This window comes from Benincasa hispida, chromosome 11 (genome assembly GCF_009727055.1).
Source record: "Benincasa hispida cultivar B227 chromosome 11, ASM972705v1, whole genome shotgun sequence".
In the NCBI taxonomy this organism is placed as follows: Eukaryota; Viridiplantae; Streptophyta; class Magnoliopsida; order Cucurbitales; family Cucurbitaceae; genus Benincasa; species Benincasa hispida.
The window spans coordinates 36,189,703-36,211,085 of NC_052359.1; the positions used below are offsets into that span (position 1 = coordinate 36,189,703).

The 21,383-nt window shown below is 30.5% G+C and overlaps 2 non-coding genes across 2 annotated transcripts; both read left to right on the plus strand.

Moving 5' to 3' along the window:
- Positions 1-10,083: 10,083 nt before the first annotated feature.
- TRNAS-GCU lies at positions 10,084-10,165 on the plus strand. Its single transcript has one exon. It is a non-coding gene; the product is annotated as a tRNA-Ser (tRNA).
- A 2,020-nt stretch (positions 10,166-12,185) lies between these two features.
- Positions 12,186-12,266, plus strand: TRNAS-GCU. Its single transcript has one exon. It is a non-coding gene; the product is annotated as a tRNA-Ser (tRNA).
- The last annotated feature ends 9,117 nt before the right edge of the window (positions 12,267-21,383 follow it).

A 21,383-nucleotide genomic window follows, 5' to 3' on the forward strand; every position in this document is an offset into this window, starting at 1 on the left:
GTTTTCCCCTCCCTGGCTTCGATATAAAGAAAACTTAATTGTATTTCGTTTTTAATTTTTACGGTTGCCCTGTCTGCCCTTCTAATAATGTTAAATAATTTATTTTCATAATATTATATAATGTTCAAGAGTAAATTTAATGTTCGTAGTATAATGGTAAGTTACGATTTTTTTAAAAAAAACTAAATATAATAATATATTGAGTAATATTTAAAGAAATTCAACATTTAAACATTATAAAATAATGGTTTCGTTTTGTTTTCTTTTAATTAAGAGTAATCGTAATGATAGTTTTTTTTTTAGAAATAATAATTAACTGTATATCAATATTTTTTAAAAAAATTACAAATATAGCAAAATCTATAAGTGATAGACTCCTATTAGCATGGGCTATCACTGATAGACTAATAGCTAGATTTAAATTTTGCTATATTTGCAAATTATTTTGTATTGTGCTATATCTACGAATAAAAGGAAAAGGTGGCTCCTTAAACTAAGGGTGTTCGTGGGTTGGATTGGGTTTAGGGATATTTTAGACCCAACTCTATGGTTTGGTTTGTGTATTTTTCTAACCTAACCTAACTCTTGTTAAATTATAAACCCGAAACAAACCAACCCATAAAAAATGGGTTGTGTTGGTTCGGTTCCATCGGTTCCCTTAAAAAAAAGCTTGGAATCAGTAATAAAAAAACACATAAGATTCCACAATCCACAAGAACGATATTCAAAATCTATTATAACAAAACAAGTCTCCAAAATTCACAAGAAATACCATAATGTCTACAAAATTCAAAATATAGACAACAATGTTTTCAAATGTCTACAAAATTCATAAGCAAGGCTAAAATGTCTATACATATATATGGGGTGGAAATTTGAACCATTGACCTTGAAGTTGATAATACAAATTTATGTTAATTGAAAGATGATATCATTAGAAAATATTTTTAAAATTTTTAAGAGTATTTTTTAAATGAATAATTTATACGCCATCACAAATTGTCGCCGTGAAAAACACATTTGACTCCTTAAAAAGGGGTCAAACCAACATGTATTCTTGGATATTGAATGGTTTTATACCTTTCCTTTACATCCATGCTTAAAAATAGGGGGAAAAAATTAAAAATTAAATCAAATTCATGAATACCTATTTAAGTAAAAAAGAAAAAAAAAGTGAAAATGATCTCTCTATAATAATAGATCCAAAGTCAGTGGAGATGACCCAAGAAAAAAAAAATATAAAATGAATGAAAAAATGATAGAGAAATTAAAGAAAGAAAGAATTAATGAGTAATCAGTTGTATTATGATTAAGAAATACTAATTAAAGGAAGATTAAAACTAAAAGAGAGAAAAGTAATAATTGAAATGAGTGGATGAAATAGATATTTCTTTGTTTTTGAAAAACTTTAGATAAGCTTCACATGGGAAGGGAGGCCAAGGGAAGTGGTGCATTGTACTGTTCATATAACTATATCTATATGTAATATATGATTGTATTAAATTTTCAAAACTTTATATTAACTTTATGCTTCATGAAATGAACAATGCAAACTCATCACTTTGTTGAGCCCACTTCATTTTCAGCATCAAGAGAAAAAATAAAAAAATAAAAAATAAAAATCACACGCGTCATCATCACATTGGAACCATCAATTTCATAAAAAAGAAAAAAGAAAAAAGAAAAAAAAAATCTAGGTACAAGAATTTTATATTGCCTCCTTCATTTCACTTATTTCTTGCATGTGATTATTGATGGTGAGATATCATCAAGATGCAAAATTGTGGGGAAATTTTATGATTAAATTATATTACAACTTTGATATTATACTTTGAATTGATTTTTAATTTAGTTGTATGATATTAAATTGATTTAAATCTTATTTTGGTCATAAATTTTGAATAATGTTACATTTTTTATTCCTATATTTTTAAAAATGTTCGTTGTAGTCATAAATTTTTTAAAAAATGTTTATTTTGATCTTTGATATATCAAGATTTTGTTAATTTTTTAACAAAATAGCAAAGTGTTTTATATTTTTAGATGATTAGGCTATGTAATAAGTTAGCTACGTTAAAAAATCTATAGTTTCAATTTAAAATATGGTGGCAAAGTGGGAGAATTTAAAATACATTTTAGTTCAAAATTCATTTCTGCTGAAGAATTAATATAATTTTAATAAGAGATGCTAAAATAAAGACTTTTTAAAAGTTTAGAGATTAGAACAAACGTTTTTAAAAGTTTAAGAGGTCAAAATAAAACAAGTTTCAAAGTTTCGAGACTATAATAAGCTTAAACCTATTAAATTTGTCTTCATTCAACAGTTTAAGTCTTTTGGGTCAATAAGTGATTTAAAATAATATTGTTGCAGTTAGTTAGTTTAGTTAAACTTTTAGCGATATTTATATGTCTTTACGTCAATTTTCTTGTAGTATTCATTTACATATATAACTAATGAAATGTTTGTTAAAGTATATCACTTTCAACACCAAGTTAAAAATGTTGATATCAACAAAAATTTCAAACTTTTAATTTTATGAAAATGTTATAGAAATATTAATACAATATCATAATGATATTCCTGAAAAAGTAATAAAATATTTAAATTGATGATTTTTAAAACAAGTTAGAATACCTTTTTTTATTCTACATTCAGATTTGTAACCTTCTATTGTTTATTTTTTATAATTACCTTGATTTATTCATCTCTTATCTTGATTTCAACTCATGAAAATATAAAATTATCGACGAAAATGTCTAACATGTTGATTATATAATAAAAGTTGGATTAAAAAAATTAACCCACAAAAGATGTTGAACTCGATATTTAAAAGAATATTACGGTCAAAATTAGGAATAAATCGAACTTTTGGTGAGGATTAATTATTGACTACTAGATTGTTAAGAAATATTAAATAGGACAGCTAGTTGCTTTTTACAATATGATTAGTATTAATATTCTTTTTCCTGCTTTAAAGTATTAATCTTAAATATTCTTGAGATATGATAATTACTATTAGCAAATAGTAAAGTAATAAACGTCCCACACCCATATAAAATAATATAATTATTTTGCAGTTGACATCATACCATAATTTTTTTTATAATTCAATTTCTTCTCAAATATGTCGACCGATTTAATTTGACCAAGAACTCAATACATATAATTAGTGTAATCCAAGAAAGATTTGTGTAACTTTTCTTTTATTATAGCTTTAGTAGATATTCTTTTTTTTCCTAATAATTTTGAATATTTAATTTTTGTCCTCATTTTATAATTTTAGTTTTGCACATAAAACTATTAATCACATTACAGTTTAATTTTTCATTAATCATGTTAGGACAAATCTGATCTAGATTTTAATTTGAAGTTTAATACATAACTAAATGTTGTTTTTGCGTGTGTGGGGAGTTTAATACAAAACTATTAATCACATTACAGTTTAATTTTAATTTGACATTTATTATAGAAAATACTAAATGTGTTTAATTTTGAACTATACATGTTCTTAACAAATAAACTTGTTAGGTACATCTAGTTTTAACTAAATTATTTAATGTCAACATTAATGCCCATGATAATTGAAAGATAATTCTTGATGTAAATTTTAAGGAAAGCAAACATGAAAATTTGAGATTTGAGATACTAGAAAAATATCCTTAAAATTTATTGTTGGTTTTAAAAAATTACTCATCTTTTTTTTTTTTTTTTAAAGAAAATTGCAAATATGGCACTTGATCTTTCATATATTATTAAAAAAATTCTTGAAATTTAGAAAATTGTTAGAAATTGAGAATGTGAAGTGAATTAGAAATGTATAGTGGTGTTTGAATCCAATTAATTTTTGTTTTAGGTTATCTCATAGCACTTCCTAAGTGAAGATGTAAGATGTGCTTCTTCCTTTTATAGCACCTTCTATCATTTTCACATAAATATTATAATAAATCCTATCTCTACTTCTTAATGAATGTTAGAATTGGGATATCTCGAAAGAGGATAGACTACAGAGGTTTTAACAAAGAAAAACAAGAAAACGTAAACCCTCGGTTGGTTTGTATAGGTTGGGCTTACGTTTTCAATTGTATCGTGCCATATGATGGGAGGGGTCCATACCTTCTTTAGATATCTTGAGCCCCGTGTTCTTACTATCGAGCTAGAACGATAGTTACCACGTAATTTGCGATCATACATGAGTACTTGGACCTAATTTTTATCTAAAATCGAAACATATTTCTATCTAAAAGATAGTTTTGAAAATATTTATGAAAGGTTAAAGATGATATTACAATTTTTAAAAAATATAAATATAGTTTTGAAGTAAAAGAGGAAAAAAAAACTAGAGATACTTGTGCAATTTAACCTACAACTTAAACCATTTGTAATTACTTGTTATAGGATTCCCCTATTTTTTCCAACCTCATGGATAAAGGAAATGAAATTATGAAGGTAATGTCTCCTCAGCCAAAGCTAAATAGAGATCCCACAAACATAAAAAAAGATTACCAAACCCTTATCTTTAATAATATCAATCTGATAATCAATTCAACTTTTGGAGGTTAACTTTAGCCTTGCAAATTAAGGATTCCCAATTAAAAAAAAAATCCACCAATTTCATTTTGAAATTGACAAAGTTAAAGCAATCCCATCATTATAATCATTCTAAGTTTTTGCTGGCAAAGAGAAAATTAAAAATAAATAAATAAATAAATAAACAAAGGCACTTAGAGAAAAATATTGAAATTAGAAGGTCTAATCTAATCTGGAAAGCTAACTCACTCCTCCAGCTACTCCTCTCTAACCTAAACCACATAATTAATTTTTTTTTTTTTTTAAATCAATATAACCAAATCTAAAACATACTATTTGGGTAGATATAATTTATAAATAGAAAAATTAACATCCTATTTAGTAGCCATTTTATTTTTTATTTTTATTTTGAAAATTAAGTTTATGAATACCATTTCTATATCTAAATGTCTCTTTGTTATCTACTTTTCACAAATGGTTTAAAAAACTAAATAAATAGAGAAGTAAAAAAAATAGTTTTTATTTTGAAATTTGGCTAAGAATTCAACCATTATACTTCAGAAAAATGTAAATCATTATAATAAATGTGGATGAAATAGTTTAATTTTCAAAACCAAATGGTTACCAATCAAGAACTAATATATTAAACTTCTCTTATTCTTATGCAACAAACAACAAAGTTGTTAACTAAGTATAATTAGAGTTGCCATATATTGTATCTTCAAATTTTTTTCTCTTATTAATTATCTAAAAAAAAAAGAAATGCATATTTTTTAAAATAAATTTTATTTACTTCATTGGTACGTTAATAATATATGTATATTGTATCCATAAAATTTAGAATTTTCATTTTTTAAAAAGAAAAGTTGTGGATAAGAAAAAAAAAATGAAAAAAACGGAAGAATGGTTAGTTTCTTTCTTTATTGAGAAAAAATAAATTGTTAATTAATAAAGAAATTAAATAAATTTGATTTAGAACTTAATGGAGAAAAAAAAAAGAAAGAAAGAAAAGAGAAGAAAGGAGAGGAAGAGGAGAAAAGTGGAGAAAAGATGATGAGAAATAAGAAAATGAATATTGGTGGGGGGTGGGGGCAACCTGCATTTACAAGGAATGATGAAAGCATCCCACTCCTTTAACACATCATGAGAGGAATGAAAATAAAAACTATATAAATAAAAAGACACCCCTTCTCCTTTTGCTCCTCTAATTATGCCTTCTCCTTTTTATGAATTTCTTTTTTTGTGAAATTATCTTTTGCATATTTAGTATACCTACTGTATTGTATTATTGTTATAAAATCGACAATCGAAGAAGAGTAAAAAATATAAACATATAGGATCTCCTTTTTTACATCCTCGTATCCCTCACGTGTGAGGACATAGAGATGAAAGAAAAATCGACATGAAAATTTACGTAATTCATTAATAGTGAGTTAACTACATCTATAGGCAAAAAGAGATAATAGATTCAAGATATTTTAATAAATGAAATGAACACTTAAATAGTAAGATTCTATTTTTTTGAAGTATCGTACTTATTAGAGATTAAATAAATATTTTTGTTAATTGTATATAGTTTTTCGATTTTGTTCCTATTGTCTAATAGTTATGAATTTAGTCTCTTCTATTGATGGGTAAAAATGTTAAAATTAGTTGTTGATAGCATTTGGAAAATGTTTATAAATGGAAAAATTCTAAAAATATTTAGATTTTATAACCAAATGTTTCAAATTAAAAAGGCCCTAAAGATGATATGATACTTAGTGCTATGGCTAAAATTTATGTGTCACTTCAAAAGAGAAAAAAATGTTATTAAAAAAATTAGAAGAGAAACTAGGATTTATTATTATTTTTTTTAAAAAAATTAAGTGGCTTTGTATTTCCTACAAATTTCTACCCATTTATTAAGCATCAAATCACAATATGGTCTCATAAAAAATAATTAATACATAACGATATGGTTAATCAAATTAACATTTATTGACAAAAGAGATTGAGAATTATTAAATTTAACGGACTAAAACGTAAAAAATTTTAAACAATAGTTGAAAAACACCTAAACATAATAACTAAAATATATATTTAAGCTAGAATTTCCTAAATAGAACATTTAATTTATAAGAGGTAAATTTCTTTTTTTTTTTTTTCTTTTTATAATTTTATCTATATAAACTGAATCTTCTTTTCGAAGGTGGTAGGTTCAAAGATCATCTTTTGAATTAAATTGTTATGTTAGAGGGACTAAGTTAAAATTTTATAAATTTAAGAATAATAAATTGGAAAACAGAATATTTATTCCTAATGATCAAGTGATACAATTACTTACAAATTATACCATATAGTCCAAGAATACGTTGAAGCTATGAGAAATAAATCTGCCAAATATAAAGTTTAGGTAAATTATTTTTATGTAAATTAATATTAGTCTCTATATTTTTGCTCCAAAGACTTGTTAAACTTGATAAACTATTTTAAACTGGTTTTTTCCACCTATAAATCTATAATTTTTTTTTTCAACCTCAAATTTTTACTAAAGTCATCTAACACAATCAACAAATTAAAATAAGAAATATTGATTGTCAACATGTTAATAGAAAATTGTGCATACTTTCAACATGATAATAACTTGTAATGTCGTTGACGATTTGTAAGATTTACTATGAAACTATTGAGCTAAATTGAAATAAAGTCCAAACTAAAAGGATTGTCTAGAGCATCTATTTTCATAAAGAACCAAATTAAAATGAAATTCAAACTATATAAACCAAATTGCTAATGTAGCCCTTGTTTTTCTAAAAGTTATGCAAAACCCAATCACAAGCAATTACTAGATGTCAAAGTGGAACAATATTCCTCAAAATTTTTGGCACATATTCCCTGAAGAATGTGCCTTTTTCTACCAAATCTTCTTTATTCTTCCAACCTGAAAGGATAAAAGCACAACACAAATTTTTATTCTCTTTAAATTTGTCAAATGAGTTGTCATTTTGTGGACATTAATGCACTTACTAAATTGGATCCTAAGGATGGATGACCTTATTTGAGGTATCCAAATGAAGAATGGCCCAAGATTAAAAAAAAAAAAAAAGTGAGAAATGACCTTTTATTTATCTTATTACGGTATTACATTATCAAATTAACCCCAAATGCACGTATGGGTCTGCCACTCGAAATCATTCTTGCTCTCGATTCTCACTCTCGCTCCCTATCGCGTTTCCCGATTCTCGCTCTTGCTCTCCATCGCGGTCTTCGATTCTCGCTCTCACTTGTTGATTCTTGTTTTGATTCTCCATCATGCTCCTTGATTCTCGCTCACGCTCGTTGATTTTCGCTCTCGCTCATTGATTCTCGCTCTCGCTCTCCATCATGCTCCCCAATTCGCGCTCTTGCTCTCCATCGCGCTCTCCGATTCGTGCTTTCGCTCCTCGTAGCAATGAAAGAAGAAGGCGAATGCAGACACAGACACAAACGAAGACGAACGTACGTAGAAGCGAAGATGAAGACAAGCACAAACAAATAAGAGTCAACCAAAATTGAAAGAATAAGAAGAATGAAGAAAAAATACAGTACAAAGAAATAAGAAGAAACTCAAAAAAAGAAGGAAAAAGGAAGAAGAAGAAACACCTAAAAAATGAAAAAAGGGGAAGAAAAAAAGAAAAGAAAAAATCTTCAAAAGGAAGAAGAAGAAGGAAGAAGGAAGAAGGAAGAATGGTTAAAATAGTAATTTTACATGGTGATTACATCAGTAGAAGGCTAAATTCCGTTCACTCTTGATTTTAGAGTTACTTTTCATTTGGGCTTCTATAAAGTGACCTTTATACAATTATTTTTTTTACTAAATTTGAGATTCACCCATTTGGTTATGAAAGAGATGATTTTCTTGTCAAACCGAGCATAATTCAATTAGTATACGAATGTGTTAGTAACCACGATATCTATGGTTTGAATCTTTTGTCTCCAATTGTACTAACAAAAATAAAAGTTTTTCTTTCTTTTTGTTCTTTTCTTTAGGTAATATCGAATTAAAACTCTAAATTTTGAAAGTTGTGTCAAAATTTCGAACTAATAATGATAAAAAAAAAAATAATTAAAGTTTAACATTTTGTAGTAATTTATATACTCCATTATGTTTTATTTGGATAAATATCAAGTGAGACTTATAACAAAATTTCAAGAATTATATAAATGGATATATTTAGAAAAGTTCAGTTTAAATTAATATCATTATTAGTTAGTAGTTTTAATTGACGTAAGCTTCGAGATTTATAGGCATAAATTGATATATATTTTTTTAAATATCCATAATTTTAATTGATTCCATTTTATTCTGTGTAATGTCTTTATTTCAGGGGGCAAACAATTTCATTCTGGGGAGATGACACCCCATCTCACTAAATTAAATAATATTTTGGCTTTTAGACATTAATAATTATTATTTGATTTCTTTTTTCCTAACAAAGAAAAAGAAATGTTTTGTTTTAAGTTCTTTGAATTCTTCATCTGAATTCTCAGCTCTTAATTAATTAAGATTTGAAGTCTTTTGATTCTGACCACTCAACTTCCTCAAACTGAGATAATGCAATTTGGATCAATTCTAAGTTTGTCTATTTTGTTGTATATCCATTGAATTAATACTATCTTTTATATGGTTTGGCAGTTTGGATTTTATTTTCAACAATGTTGATAATAATCTAAGCTATGTCTGTTTCTCCCAAATTTAATGTTGTGCCTGGCTTTTCCAAGGCTACATAACATTAGAAACACTAATAAGATCAACAATAAACTTTAAATTATACATGATTCTTATTATAAAGTATACACGTGACTATTTTAAATTAGAAAAACGGACCTTTTGTCAATATAGCAGAATTTTTTTTTAAAGAAGAATGTATATTTGTGGTCATCACATCCTATCATCGTGTCAAACTTTTTCATGATGAATTTGTAATTTTGATATTCTTTCTATTATTTTCGTTTCTTTTGTTATATGTATTATTTTCTAATTTCAACCAACTTCATATTGTGTAGTTTAATCTTTAACAGTGTCAAAGCTTCCTAGTGATAACATGAACCTATTTGGAATGATTTTCTATTTATTCCAAAACATGTCCTATATTTATACAAAATAGAAATAATAATAGAGCTATTTCAAAATGTTGGAGATTCAAATATGATATCACATTGATTGGAAGTGAGAACAATTTTAGTACAACAACAGTAGGATGGAGGATTGAACCTTCGTCCGTCAGAGAAAAAGGTTGTGTCAATTATCGTTGAACTAAACTCAAAATAAATACGGTCATATTATTATAAAAATACGAAAACAACATTGTCTCGACGAGGAAACCACCAAAAGAAAATGGCTAGGCTTCTCGATAAAACTCACAAAAATACAAAAAAAAATGAAAGAAAAAAGAGAGAGAATTATGATCCAAAAGAATAAGGATCTTAATTATAGAAGTTGATAAGCTAAGCCCAACCCAAGACCAAAAGATATAGCCCAATATTCAACTAATACTTATATAATTTAATCAATTGTTTTGTAGTCAACAACAGTCGCTTTGGCCGAGTGGTTAAGGCGTGTGCCTGCTAAGTACATGGGGTTTCCCCGCGAGAGTTCGAATCTCTCAGGCGACGGTTTCAATTTTTTTCCCTATCATTTCCGTAATTTATATTTACTATTTATATATATTTTTTCTGAAGACACTCATTTTTAAAACCCCATCTACACCTGTTCTTTTCCCTACTCTATTTTTGAAAGCCTATTATATTCTACACTCCACAATAATTTCCGACTAAAAAACCCTCTAAATATTCAAACATTACATAGTATGGATTTAATAAATAAAAACTAAATATGATTTAAAATATCAAAAGGTTAAAAAAAAATTAATATTGTTTAATCAAATGTTAATTAGATTACATGTTAGTCTTTAGACCTAGTTTCCAAAGTAGTTTTTTTTAGCAAAGTTAGAGGGAGAGAATTCGAACCACAGGTCTCATGATCAATAACACTCTTGTATACTAATTGAGTTATGTCTACTTCGATAACTTTCACAACTAATCTACTTAGTTCATAAACCATATTTTAAAGTTTAAGTTGGTTTTAAACCAGCCCCACGAACACATTTAAAGATGCAATGTGTTAAAAGTTTTAGAAGCGAACAATTTATGTTGGCTTCTCTAGTTTTACTTTAATCAATGTTCACCATATCAAGGCCAAGTCCGACTATCTAAAGGTGGTGAATTTGATTAATATCATCTTGTTGGATCTTATGCAAGTATCTTCTTTCATTGAGAAGGTGGCAGTAGTTGCACTTGAAATAATCGACGTTTCTTCTCCCATATAAGGTATTGACATACTATGTTTGTACATTCCCTTGTGTTTAAGGTATTGGAAGAACGTGCTTCTTCTCTTCTTTAAACACCTTAACCGAAATTGTTTAATTTTATTGTGATTCAAAATGTTATTTTGTAGTGGTTTGTGAAGAAACAGTGACTCAAATACCTATTCAACTAGTTTAGTTTATTACTAACTTTATCTTCTCTTATTTCCGTATATTTATATTTATTATTATTAACAATAGTTGCTTTGACCGAGTGGTTAAAGCATGTGCCTACTAAGTATGTGGAGTTTCTCCGCGAGAGTTTGAATCTCTTTGGTGATGATTTAATTTTTTCCTCTCTCATTTCCATATATTTATATTTACTATTATATATATATAATTAATTCTTATATATATTATATATATATATATTCTAACGACACGTCTTTTTAAAAATCCTATCAACACCTGTTCTTTTCCCACTCTATTTTTGAAAGGTTATTACATTGTACACTCAAACTTAATATTTTTTTACTAAAAAAACCCTCTAAATAGTCAAACATTACATAGTACGGATTTGATAGTTAAAAACTAAATATGATTAAAAATATCAAAAGAATTAAAAAAATTAATATTGTTTAATTAAAAATGTTAATTAAATTACATGTTAGTCCTTAGACCTAGCTTCCAATGTAGTTTTTTTTAGCAAAGTTAGAAGGAGAGGATTCGAACCACAAGTCTCATGATCAATAACACTCTTGTATGTCAATTGAGTTATGTCTACTTTGACAACTTTCAAAATTATATCTACTTAGTTCATAAACCATGTTTTTAAGTCCAAGGTTGTGTTCATCTGGCTAGTTATACATTCAAGACCAAGATGCAATGTGTTAAAAGTTCTTGGTGCGGGCAATTTGTGTTGGCCTCTATAGTCTTACTTCACTCAATGTTCACCATATCATGGCCAAGTCCGAATGTCTAAAGGTGGCGAATTTGATTAATATCATCTCATTGGATCTTATGCAAGTCTCTTCTTTCATTGAGAAGGTGGTGGTAGTTGTACTTGAGATAATCGATGTTTCTTTTCCCATGTGAGGCATTGACATACTATGTTTGCACACTCCCTTGTGTTTAACGTATTAGAAGAACGTGATTCTTCTCTTCTTCAAACATCTTATCCGAAATTGTTTAATTTTATTGTGATTCAAAATGTTATTTTGTAGTGGTTTATGAAGAAACCGTGACTCAAATACCTATTCAACTAGTTTAGTTTATAACTAAATTTATCTCCTCTCGTTTCCGTATATTTATTTTTACAATTATTAACAATTGTCGCTTTGGCCGAGTGGTAAGGCGTGTGCCTGCTAAGTACATGGGGTTTCCCCGTAAAAGTTCAAATCTCTTAGACGACGATTTCACTTTTTCCCCTCTCATTTCCATATATTTATATTTACTATTATATATATATATATTTTCTGAAGACACACCTTTTTGAAAACCCCACCTACACCTAAGAAACAGCCTTTAAACCATGATATTTTTAGTTACATTTCTTTTCTCTACTCTATTTTTGAACACCTATTATATTATACACTCAAACTTAATATTTTTTTAATTAAAAAATACCCTTTAAATATTCAAATGTTACATAGTATGGATTTGATAATTAAAAGCTAAATATGATTAAAAATATCAAAAGGTTAAAAAAAATTAATATTATTTAATTAAAAATGTTAATTAAATTACATATTAGTCCCTAGACCTAGCTTCCAACGTAGTTTTTTTTAGTAAAGTTGGAGGGATAGAATTCGAATCATAGGTCTCATGATCAATAACACTCTTTATGCCAATTGAGTTATGCCTACTTTGACAACTTTCCAAATTATATCTACTTAGTTCATAAACCATATTTTAAGTCTAAGGTCGTGTTTGTCTGGCTGGTCATATATTCAAGACCAAGATGCAATGTGTTAAAAGTTCTAGAAGCGGGCAATTTGTGTTGGCCTCTGTAGTCTTACTTTACTCAATGTTCACCATATCATGGCCCAGTCTGATTGTCTAAATGTGGTGAATTTGATTAATATCGTCTCGTTGAATCTTATGCAAGTCTATTCTTTTATTGAGAATGTGGTGGTAGTTGCACTTGAGATAATCGATGTTTCTTCTCCCATGTGAGGCATTGACATAATATGTTTGCATACTCCCTTGTGTTTAAGGTATTGGAAGAACGTGCTTCTTCTCTTCTTCAAACACCTTAACCGAAATTGTTTAATTTTATTGTGATTCAAAATGTTATTTTGTAGTGGTTTATGAAGAAATTGTGACTCAAATACCTATTCAGCTAGTTTGGTTTATAACTAACTTTATCTTGTAACGGTCTATTGGTATGTGTTATAAATACCATTGATCAGAAAACAAAGAAGAGTTTTTACATAATTTCTATTTTCTGTAAATAAAACAAGCTGTACGCAATTTTCAAGTGAGAAAGAACGTGAATCTTCCGATGGACGTAGGCATATTAGTCGAACCACATATTCCTGTGTGTTTCTTATTCTTCTCTTTATCTTCTTCTTTTGATCGACATCAATCTTTTTGCAAATTAAGAAAATACAATCTTGTTATCAAATTGTATCGATTATAGAGTATCGAGTTGAATCACGTATCAATTTTCTTCTATTGAGTAGCATCGAGTCAGGAGTTTTCATCTTCGAGTTGCTTCGAGTAAAGATAAAGACTCATTGAGTAGAATCGAGTATCGATCAGCACTCATCGTGTTCCATCAAGCAAAGAACAGAAACTCGTTGAGGATAGAAGGAAATTTTCATCTAGTATCGAGCATAAACTTATCGAATATCAAGTATCTAGCATCAAGGATTTAATAGATCCTTTCTCAGCCATTTCTTCATCATCTCAGTGTTGATCTTGAGTAATTAGGCCTAGAAAGGATTGAATAACCTAATAATTTCTGGTATCATAGCATTTGAAGATCATCAAGACCAGCATTCTTGAAGCATCAAGATACTAAAGGAAACCGTTCTCAATATTCTTTCAGGTTAGTGATGGCTGTTGCTAGATTTGAGATAGAAAGGTTCGATGGACAGGGTGATTTTGGTCTGTGGAAGGCCAAAATCAAAGCTATTATGGGACAACAGAGAGCTCATAAAGCCCTTTTAGACCCATCAACTCTGCCACCTACGTTAACAACGCAAGAAAGGAAAGATATGGAACTCACTGCCTATGGAACTTTAGTTCTTAATCTCAGTGATAGCATCTTGAGACAGGTGATCGATCAAGACACGGCCTATAATATGTGAGTCAAGCTAGAAGGTCTCTACGCAACTAAGGTGTTAGAATAAAAAAACACGCAGCAAAGTTAAACAAACCATTAAGCATTCTAATTCATTAATTTTGGCTTTAAATTAAGCATGCTCATAAACTAATAAGAGGGTTTCATAACATACCTTTGTAGAACCACATGAATCTCGATTCCAACTGCAAATCTCCTCCAAATCTGCTTGAGAACCACCTCAAGGCCTTCACTATTATCCTCTTGGTGCCTTAGATTGAGTTGTAGGACTCAAAATAAGCTTGGATTAAGGAAGTTTGGAGAAGATCACTGCTACACCATGGAAGAAGACCTTCTTCAACCTTAAGTTTGTCAGCAAAAACTCATATATTGCATCAATTGCATGCTCGATTTCCACTTCAACTATTTATTGCAAGACTATCATGCAAAGAGGATTGCTACATGAAATGCACCTCATGCTTGGAAGATTGAATCAATGAAGATGGTGGAGAATGTGTGAGCTACTTGGAATGGAAAGTGGAGAATTCCCACTTTTTCCATTTTCAATCTTTTTTCAATTTTTGAATTTGTAAATGAATTCTAAAATAAAATTTTGTTTTCAAAAATGAATTTTTTATTAATTTTACAAAATTAATTCAACAATTAATTTTATAATAAAATTAATAATAAATAAATAATTAAAATTTTTAATTAATTCTAATTAATTCAATATCAAATATTAAATTAATTCAANGGTCTTAGCTCAGTCAATGGGTCAAACTCGTCAAAATCGGTAAAAAAAATCTCGCTCAAACTCGATCTCTTGCTCCTAACTCAAAATCTCGCTCGAACTCGATTCCAAATCTCGCTCGAAATTAATCTCTTGCTTGAAATTCCATTAGAATCTAGCTCAAACTAGAAATCTCGCTGCTTGAACTTGATCTCGCTAGCTCTCGCTAAAGCAAGTGTCGCTCTCTCTAGCTCCAGTCGAATCTCGCTGCCTCTCGCTAGTATTGAACAGAAATCTCGCTTGAACTTCAAACGAAAATCTCACTCTCGCTCATAAGGGAAATCTCGCTCGAAGCTTGAAGGACAAGATTTGAGTAGATGCTGAAGAACCAGTTCCTGCTGCTCGACCTTCTTCATTTCTTTTTTCAATTACAACTTAATTTAAACTCTAATGACTCCAAATAAATTATAGACTCTTGAGCACACATATAAGCTCATCAAACAAGAGCCAATTACAAATTTAATTAAGGAATCAAAGAAAATTTAAATGCCAAAACTCAATAAACCATATAAGTGCACCATTTTCATATATCTCATGAAAAAACACCCACCACACAAAAATTTAAAAAAATTGAATGCTTAAATGATTCTCTTATACCAATTGTAGGAGTATATCAGCATGCAGCGGAAGCAACAAGGATCAATAAGCATCCTAATTCATTTATTTTGGCTATAAATAAAGCATGCTCATACAATAATGAGGGTTTCAAGACATACCTTTGTAGAACCATTTGAATCACAAATTCAGCTGCAAATCTTCTCCAAATCTCGTTGTGAACCACCTCAAAATCTTCCCTACTATTATCTTGGAGCTTTAGATTGAGTTGTGGAACTCAAAATAAGCTTGAATGAAGGGAATTTGGAGAAGAACTCACTGTTGCACCCACTTGAAGAACACCTTCTTCAACTCAAATTTTTTTGTAAAAATTCAACTGATGCATACTTCATTTCCACTTCCATCTTCTCGATTTATTGCAGGATATTCATACAAAGAAGAAGGTTGTCTAAGATGCAGCTCATTCTTGGAGTATTGAAACTAGAGTCAAGTGGATGTTAAGTGAGCTACTTAATTGTGAGTGGAGAAATCCAACATTTCTAAAATTTATGTTTTCCAATTTTGCTTTTCAAAATGATTTCTAAAATCAATTTTTTTTTCAAAACTGAAAACATTTATTAATTTTACAAAATTCATTTCATAAATTCATTTTCCAATAAAATTAATAATAAATAAATAATTAAAATTTTTAATTAATTCTAATTAATTCAATATCAAATATTAAATTAATTCAACACTAATTCCACCATCATGAATCCCTATTCGTGAATTTAATATTTAAATATTAATTGATTCTCCAATTTTGTTTAATTTCAATTTAAACGCGCAATTATATCACATATAATTACTAATTTTCTTAAGTTTAATTTGAACGTTTCAAATTAACATAACACGCTACTCTAAGGCTAATCCATTTATGAGCTAGTAGGGGGATCTCTTGGACTTATAGATCATGGGCTCCAATGATCCGAAATTAATTGGCTAAACTTTTTACACCGAATTAACCCCCATTAGTTAACTACTGGGTCATTCCACTAAAGCCCAGAGTTGCACTCCCCTCACTGTAGATATATTATGTCCACTCGATATAACCATGATTAGTAAGTTAACCATTCACAGGTTGTTCGTAATAACAGCGGGGTCAAATGACTATTTTACCCCCAAGATTACCTCTTGTTCCTTAAGTCCCAATGATCCTTTAATGAACAATTGGTTTGTGATCCGATCTACAAACCGAGTACCTCTCGGGCCAATGAGAGGGTAGGGCCCCTTGTTCAAGACTCGAAGTCAACACTTAAAGGAACAACCTCTCTACTATCCCTGAAAGTGGGTAGAAGTGAATTCCGTCTCGCACCCTATATCTCCAGCTATCTACCCGGTCTTATCCCTGAAATGGAGGTTTATTGAGCCGGTGCTGTTGAGTCAACCCTCACCTATACAAATCTAAGGATAATCCCAAACAAACAGAAGTTCATAGTTAGCTTAGGATTAAGGTCAAGTTACCAAGGTCATCGCTTTGAAATAGTTAGTCTTAAATAGTAAACAGAGTTATAAAGTAAGAGTAACTTATTTCGTGTTTGATCTTGTACAAACCTATTGCACAGGACGCATCCACTCCTCATGTCATAACATGTACGAATTAGGATAACTTCATCTGTAGCACTTTACAACTCCTTGTAACAACTATAGAGTGGGTCGATAATGTTACCAAAATAAGGCACCCAATCTTATTCATATACTATAGACTATTTTGACTATTTACTTGAACCCGATCCATTTTTATGTTTCTACATAAAGTTCAAGTACTCATGTAATAGTCATGGATCTTTTAATTTATTGAATTTATTTCTAAAACGAAATAAGCAATTCATATATTCAATAACAACTTATTGAATTTTCAGAATCAGTTTCATTGTTTACAACCACAAGTTTTATGACATAAAACCCAACATAAGGATCTCCCCAACAAGATGTTCTTAAGGAAAAAGTTCCTCACTTTTAAGATGAATTCTGCTAAACCACTATCAGACAATCTGGATGAGTTTAAAAAGATAGTGTTTGAGTTTAAAAGCCTTGGCGAAAAGATTGGCGATGAGAATGAAGCCTTTGTTTTGTTGAACTCTCTATCTGAAATCTATAAGGAGGTAAAAAATGCCTTGAAATATGGCAGAGAGTCAGTTACCACTGATGCCATTATTTCAACATTAAGAACTAGAGAGTTAGAGCTTCATTCAGTAAAAAAAGGAATAGCCTAGTGTAGAAAGGTTATTTGTCAAGGGCAAAAACAAGTAGAATCATTCTAAAGGGACTAAAAATCAGTTTGGTGAAAAGCATAAACCAAAAACCAAACTGAAATGTAATAACTGCAAGAAAAAAAGGACTCTTAATGAGGGATTGTTACAACTTAAAATGGAAAAATAAAAAAAATCAGAAAAAAATAGAAGGATCAGAAAGGAAAATAGCTAGAAGCTTCAGTGGTTAAAGGGTCATACTTTTATTCTGATGCTTTAGCATCTACTAGAAACGAAACTAACCAAATAAGTCCTCTCGGGAAGCATGACTTGTTGGGATTGGTGTCCTAATTCTCCCAGAGTCTCGTTTGTTGTAATTATACACATTGTTTATGAATAAAATAAGTATTATTTCATTATGGCATTTACTCATATCTAATAAACAAAGCTCCATGGTTATCGTATGTAAACTTAAGCCTGTATATGAGATATACAAGTGGATCATGCCTTAAGTGATAACCTAAATAGGTATGTAGTATAAGGATTAAGGAGGAATTCCTGATCCTAGTGACACTACGGATACAACCTGCTTTGTAAGTGTTGTAAACCACTACAGATGGTAGATCCTAGCCATTCATGTGGAGACATGCGAGTGGAGGTGTCCTATACAAAAAGTTTGTATAAGATCGGACCTTATACAAGATGGAATTCACTCCTTCCCCGAAGCAGGGGTAAGTAGATAGATTGCTCTCTTAAAGGCTGTTTTTGGGGCTTGAACATAGTGGCCACAACTTCTCTTTGGAAGAAAAGACTCAGACATAGTAGAACTATGACTTATGTTCATTAGAGGGATCAGTGGTACTTAAGGAGTTAGATGTAACTACAAGGGCATAACGATTATTGGCCGTCTGTATTTATGAGCGATCTATGAAGGGTTATCGCATTGTTGATTGATTAAGATGAACACGTAATACATCTGTGGTAAAGAGAGTTCAGCTATCGGTCTTTAATAGAGTGCTTGGCAGTTAACAGATGGTGGATCCCGTGACTAAAGAGTTTAGTCAATTATTCACGTACCGTTAGAGCTTCGAGCTACAGGTCCATAAGGTCCCCTTGGTAGCTCAATGGATTCAAGTTGAGGATCAGTTTTTGATGTTGATTTGAAATGTTCAAATTAACAAGAGGTATTTCAATTATGATCGGTATGATGTATGAGATACATCTAGTGGAGGATTAATGTAAATGAGATTTACATTAAGGACCATGAAATAAAAAAAGAGCTACGATTTGTATGTTTCATGAGATGAAATATTAAAACTATAGGTTATAAATTTATATTTATAATAATATTAACTATTGGATAATTATTTATTTTTCTCTAATAACCAATTAAGTGGAAGGTTATTGGTGGTTTCATGGTAACCGTGAGATAAAAAGGAAAAATGTTTTCCTAAATTTAGTAGTTGTTGATTTGAGATTTCCAATCTTGGAAAGTTCTCACGGAAAAGTTGTTAAGTAAATCAGATTTACTAAATGACAGCTTAGAGAGACTAGACGATCGTGGAGTGTTTCTACACGATAGACACTCAGCTGGCCGATGAGCTAAACGATCACATAGCTTTTGTTAAATGATTGGGCATTGTCCTATACAATAGGCTTCGTCGTCTTCCTCTTGCTCAATCGTTTACACGATTGTTTTCCTCCAGTCTCATCCTCTAACCAAGTCCACACAGAGCCCACACTCTAGATTCTCACACCGAGAATACCAAGGTAACCTTTTTGGAGGTGTCAGTTCGACATTAATCAAGGTTTTGGGGAGGCGGTTCGTAGTGTTCGGAGTGTTTGTGACCTTGGTAATAGCTTTGTTCGAGTTTGCTGTGATCGTGCAGTGTAGCGGTCATGCTGTACGAGTGTTCGAGTGTTGCAGTGTTGCTGATTATTCGAGCACTCGTGATCAAGAGTCTTGAAGATGAGTCTTCAAAGGTTTGTTAGTTCCTTCCGTTGACCGTGTAGTAAAGCATGTTGTAATTTATGTTTTGCGCATAGCTTAATGTTTCTGTTTGTGATTGTAATTGTAATGTTCATATACAATCGAAATTTGGAATGATTCTTTTGCTGCTCACGGAAATCCTCATGTTCGATTTTCTTCATGACTGGGTACTTGACTCTGGTTGTACCTATCATATGACACCCTTTAGACCTGGTTTAATACCTACAAGGATGTGGATGGAGAATCTGTGTCCATGGGGAACAATGAAGCTTGCAAAATCAAAGGGGTTGGTTCAGTATCCTTAAAGCTAAAGGATGGATCAATCCAGCTTCTTAGAAATGTGAGACATGTACCTTTACTCAAGAGAAATTTGATATCTCTAAGTATGCTTGACTTCATTGGGTGTGAGTGCAGAGAAAAGGATGGAATCCTAGAGGTGATTAAGATTCTAAGGTAGTGTTGGTTGGTGAAAAGGTCAATGATCTCTATTTAGTAAGAGGAGTAAAGATGATGACTAGTGTCTACACTGTTTCAACAGCAAGCTTGACAGAGGCAGACTTGTGGCATAAAAGACTATCCCATATCAGTGAAAAAGGGATGCAAGCACTGTCTAAACAGGGTATATTGCCGAAAGGGATCAATGAGCATCTTTCCTTCTGTGAACACTGTATTCTAGGGAAAACTACCAAACAAAGCTTCACAAAATCTCAGCATACCACCAAAGAAATATTGGATTATGTTTATGACCTATGGGGACCATCTTCTACACTAAGCCTTAGTGGCTCAAGGTATTTTCTAACCTTTATAGATGATTTATCTAGGAAGAGCTAGATATACTTTCTTAAAACTAAGGACCAAGTCTTTGGGAAGTTTAAAGATTAGAAAGCTATGACAGAAACACAAACATCTAAACGGCTAAAATATTTTAGAACTGACAATGGGCTTGAGTTTTGCAATGAAGACTTTGGCAAATACTGTAGTGAGAATGATATAACTAGGTATAGAACTGTGAGGTATACACCCAAACAGAATGAGGTTGTTGAGAGATTAAACAGAACTATAATGGAAAGGGTAAGATGTTTGCTTTCTGATGCTATCCTAAGTGAAAACTATTGGGCAGAAGTTGTAGCCTACACAGTGTATACCTTGAATAGGTGCCCTCACACATCTCTAGAGTTGTTAACCCCTGAGGAGAAATGGACTAATCATGCTTCTAATCTAGACAACCTTAAGGTTTTTGGGTGTATAGGGTTTGTTTACCAAAATAAGGGAAAGTAGAAAGCCAGAGCAGTTAGGTGCATATTTGTAGGCTTTACAGAGGGTGTCAAAGGATATAAAATATGGTATCCAGTAGAGAGAAAGTTCATAATTAGTAGAGACATCACCTTTAAAGAAGAGGAGATGTTTAAAGGTGATGTTTATGCAAAAGGAGAAAAGACTTGAGGATGAAGCTGAGTTTTATACCCAGAAATTGAGGTGGAGTTACCTACTGAGCAACCAACAGATCCTAACCCACCTAGTGAGGAGAAGTTGAGGAAGATGTAGGGGAACAAGAGGAGACAGTTAATGAACAGCCTGACTTGAGTCAGTATGTCTTAGCTAGGGATAGACAAAGGATTACCTCTCCAGCTGATATACTGAAATGAACTATACGAATTTGGTTCTAAATGCTATTTG